Source organism: Chinchilla lanigera, unplaced genomic scaffold (genome assembly GCF_000276665.1).
Source record: "Chinchilla lanigera isolate Chin_1 unplaced genomic scaffold, ChiLan1.0 scaffold00089, whole genome shotgun sequence".
Taxonomy (NCBI): domain Eukaryota; kingdom Metazoa; phylum Chordata; class Mammalia; order Rodentia; family Chinchillidae; genus Chinchilla; species Chinchilla lanigera.
In genome coordinates, this window is record NW_004955490.1 from 2,068,178 (window position 1) to 2,073,376 (window position 5,199).

General features: G+C 38.8%; 1 pseudogene; it reads right to left on the bottom strand.

Annotated features, from left to right (window-relative positions):
* Positions 1 to 4,435: 4,435 nt before the first annotated feature.
* Positions 4,436 to 4,854, bottom strand: LOC102028096 (annotated as a pseudogene).
* Positions 4,855 to 5,199: the final 345 nt, after the last annotated feature.

Here is a 5,199-nt window from a genome sequence, read left to right on the forward strand (position 1 = left end):
AGGAACCACCTACAGAGATATTAAATAAAAGGTATATTTATTTGATGTGTTCATGTCTTCTTTCATCAGGTATACCCATGTAAGTGCTCCTTACTAGGAATCACTGAATCTTTCCCAGTAAACTCAAGTCAGGTTTTAAAGTGACAGTATGTTAGTCAATAATCTTCTAAAAGCCAGTCCTAAAAAGTTAACATTGGTGATTCAGAGATCTTTTGGCATAGTAAATTGTAATAACCCTGAAGGCATGTTTCTAAATCCTCCATGAAAATATCTGAGTTTAGATCTAATAAATCATACTTTCTGAGATATTTATATCATTTTACTAAGGTTAATCATTAGATATAAAACAACTAGTGTTTATTTCTTCTATCGTACCTATGCAATTTATTCCTTTTAAAACTTGAGACATCTGGGAAGATGGTGGAGTGGTAAACAGCAGAGAAATAGCCACTCTGATACTGGGACTCTAGATGCTGGAATATAGCAACCCAAGGAAGAGAAGAAGCAAGGAAGGGGGTCCCTGGGACTCAGCAAAGATCTGAAGCAAGAATTGAAGCCCACAGAGATAGCAAAGAGAGAAGCCTCAACTCAGAAGGAGGTGGCAAGCGATGCTTTCTCCCTGAGACCTGGCTCACATCATGGGAAAGGCAGCCTGAACCTGCAGAAGCATGGTGACTACTGGTGACCTCAGAGCCCTCCACAGAGAAACACACCAGTGGAATGGTGCAGTACATGCAGCGGACTGTAGCGGCTAATGAGATATTTGGGTTCCGATGTCCCCCAGGAGTAGGCAATTGGCCAGTAGCTACACTGGAGAAATGTCAACCAAGCTTAGAACTTACAGCAGCTGTGGGCTGGAGCCGTTTAGCACCTCCCATGTCAGTGTGAGGCAGAACTGAGTTCAGGTCTGCAGGAGGTCAAACGGCCAAGGTAAAGCTGGCAGGGAGTCAAGATCAAGCCAGTAGGAAGCAACAGAGTGCTGCAGGCTGGACAAATCACGTTCAAGCCTCACAGCTAGAAAACAGAATGAACTTCAGAGGAACTAAAGTGGCACACTTGCCGTGTTCATCCAATACTCTGCAGTAAATATTTTTGGTGACGTTTTAGATTTTTTTTATATAACCACAAATCTAGTTCATATGGTTAAAATTATTGAAACAAAATTTACCAAATTTTGTCATTTTGTAGGCTGTGTTTGATGCTGACTATACTACTTTAGTCAAAGTGAAATAATTGTTCTAGTTAGTTGTTCTTCTTGGCATGATAAGATGGAGATTGCCTAGGGGTCATAAATAATACTATAGGTCAGTGCCAAAGAACCAGAAGCTGGGCCAAATAGGCAGCAACTCCCTATACCAGATAAACTGAAGAAATAAGATCTTGCAATAGACTTCAACCCCAAATCCAACTACAACTGGAAGACTTCTCTGAGAAGTAGTTGATTAGTAAGGGTTCTAAATAATGCAATCCCAATCAAAATATTAATAGCATATCTCATAGAAATTGAGAAAACAATCATAAAATTTGTTTAGAAACAGAAGAGACCTAGAAAAGGAAAACTAATTCTGGGCAAAAAAAAAAAAGACAAGCCTGAAGGCATCACAATCCCTGATTTGAAACTGTACTATAAAGGGACAGTGATGAAAACAGCATGGTACTGGCCCAAAACAGATACACAAATCAATGGAACATGATGGAAGATGTAGAAAGATCCTGAAACACACTCAGCCACCTTTGATAAAAAGGTCAAAAACTTTTATTGAAAGAAAGATAGCTTCTTTAAAAAACAGTGCTGGTAAAACTGGTTTTCCACATGCTGAAGACTAAACCTAGACCCATATATTTTCCCATGCACTAAACTAAAATTAAATGAGATCAAAATACTAAAATAGAAACACTAAAACTGCTGGAACATAACATATGAACAAACTTTATGAACAAAACTTCAATTGCACAGGAAATTTCACAAACTATCAGCAACTGGGATCTCATCATATTAAAAAGCTTTTGCAAGGAAAAAAAACCACCAACAGAGTGAAGTGACAACTTATTGAATAGGAAAAAAAAAATTTTGGCAGCTGGTCCTCAGCAAAGGAGTAAAGCCTAGATTATATAAAGACCTTGGAAAAATCAGAGCCCCCTAATTTAAAAACCCAGTCCAAAATTAGTATTTGAAATGAATAGATACTTCTCAGATGAAGAAGTAGAAAAATCAAATAAATATATGAAAAAAGTTCAGCATCACTGGTCATTCAAGTGATGCAAATAAAAACAATGCTGAGATTCCATTACTTTAATAAAAACAATGCTGAGATTCCACTTACTTTATTCCAGAAAGTAAGGCTATCATCAAGAAATCAACCAATAACAAATGCTGGAGGGGCTGTCGGGGGAAGGAACCCTTCTCCACTGTTGGTAGGAGTGTTGACTGATGGCAATCCTCAGAAAACTAAAACTAAAGGTTCCATTTGGACCATCTATTCCCCTTTTTTGATATCTTCCAGAAAGAATTAAAAGCATCATACCAAAAAGATATTTGCACATCCATGTTTACTGCTGCACAGTTTGTAATAGCTAAATCGTAGAAACAGCCCAAATGTCCCTCAAACAATGAATGGATAAAGATGTGATTTTTTTACATAATAGAGTACTATTCTTCCATAAAGAAGGATACGCTCGACAAATTTCTAGCTTAATAAATGCACTTTGAGATCATACTCTTAAGTAAAATAAGCTAGACACATGTGTTTAAATACTAGATTGTTTGTTTTGCATGAGAAATCAAAGTGCAAATAGGGACTGATATGGCATATATTGTACAATAGATATTGTGAAATAGAAAGAAAATGTTCAAATGGGAAGGGGAATCAGGAATGGAGAAGGGAAAAGGAAAGGAGAAAAAATATAGAAGGAAGAAATGGAAATAAAGCTTTTGTAAAGGAGGGGAAGAGGGGTTGAAGGAAGCAGAGGACAACGGGAAAAAAGAATAAGCAAGCTATACCATGTACAGGTAAAAGCTCCTTATGATTAACGCTATGATTATGTATGTCTAAAATGTACTAACAAAAAAACTTGAAAATGGGTCTTCTCATCTACAAAACCCTACCTGATTGGGGCACTGTCCCACCCGCAATATATACTTTGAGATGACATGAACCTTTCCGGTCTATTTCCTCATTACACTTTGCTAGGTTCTGAAATATTGCTGTTATATAGTTTGCATGTAATAGATATGTTTTGAATGAATACATAGATTTCAGTGAAAAAATATCATGGTCTTGGCTGGTTTAAGAACAGTTCCAAGTTGACTCATCTCCTTTCATTTTGGGCATAGACGTACCTACAAGAATGTCACTCTGACATTAGTGTCATACACTAGTAGAACTCAGTATAAACTCTGTGCTGCTCCTCTCCCTCAATACACTATCCCCCCAAACACTGGGAGTGAATAAAACTTTCTTAGGCCTCAGAGCTAAAATTAAATAAAAATATATTTTATTTATCTATGGCTGAAAGTGATTTATAGTCTGAGTTTCCGTTGCACCTGAAAATAGAAAAAAATAATTTCAATTCCACTTCAACTGGTTAGCATCAGTTAAATTTCAGTTTACTGAGAATTTTCCTCTGGTTTTCTCTCTTTGTTATAACAGCTGTATTCCAGAAAACTCATGGAATGACATGAAGACTGGTACCGTGTTGGCATCTTTCCATGCTGCATCCTCCAAAGTCAGCCAGTCTTGTTCTTGGATATCCTTAATCTTCCAATCTTGCAAGTGTCAAGATGTCCTCACTCTCACGTGATCCCCTCACCTCTCTTGTACAGTGTTCCTTCCTTTCAACTGCAGTACTCTTCCAGGTCAATGTCTTTTCTTTCAGCTATCTACAAGCATGGTGGAAGTTGGCTTCTCTCTCCTTGCAATTCAAATTTGAGGAAATCTCGGAGGGGCTACCCCAAGTGCTGTCTTATCATGCAGCTTTCTCTTCTCATCTCATTTTGCCTCTCAGTAACCTGGAGAAGGGCAACATAGTTCTCTTCATTCTTGGACCAAATGCCCTTTATGCCTGTTGTGCTGGTACAGTTCACCATTTCTTTCATTCTCAAATTATGGGTTATAGATTGGCTCAACTTGCAAATATTAATTTAAATCTTTCACTGTGGAGACAAATTTACATAACTACCACATGTTAAGCACTTACGACTTTTTTTAAGACAGGCTCTCATCTTGTATCCCAGACTGACCTGCACGTTGGCAAGGGTCCTACTGTTGAGCTGCACCCACTGAGAAACGCGTCTCTCCTTTTGCAGGATATAAGGGTGCATTTTACTGAGAAGGGGGCAGCTCAGGGTCTTGAGAAGAGCATGGAAAGGAATACAAAGGCAAGCCTGGAGCAGACGCCTCTTAACGGCTGTTTATTTTGTGTAGGCACACGCAGATCACGCAGTGCTACCCACTTTGGAGGCAAACTTCAGCCTCAGGTCACCGCACTCCTTTGCCATCGGCCCTGTAATGGCAGAACCCTTCATCTCGCCTTTGTTGTTCACTATGACCCCCCGCCATTGTCCTCGAAATAAAAAAAACACCTTTTCGCTGGTACGACTTCCCCTGTCCGATCATCACTGCAGGACGCACCTTCTTTCTGAGGTCTGATTTGCCCTTCCTGACTGTGGCCATCACTGTGTCAGGTACACCAGCAGCAAGAAGTCCGTTCAGTCTCCCTCGATGCCCTCGCAGAGCTGATATACAGATATTTGGCTCCTGTGTTGTCTGAACAGTTGATCACGGCTCCCACCGGAAGACCCAAGGAGATCCGGAATTTTGCACCGGCGGACTCACCATGGCCTCGCTTCTGCATGTTGGACATCAGAAAGAGACAGAAAGGCAACATTCTATTTTTTTGAAGAAGTGAAACAAATAAGCCAAGAGTGAAAGCAAATGAAAAAAGAAATACTTAATTCAAGTAGGGAAAACGAAAAAGTAGCAGAACAAATTGATAGGTTTTTATTCAACCATATCAATAATTAAAGATAAAAAATATAAAAAATCTAAGTGTATTAATGAAAATGTGGAGATTGTCTGAGTGACCATAGAAGTAAAACACAAGAACATACTTTAAATATGGAAACATAGATATGCAAACAGAAAAATCTGGGAAAAGGTTTACCATGCAAATACTTACCAAAAGAGTTGGGATGATATA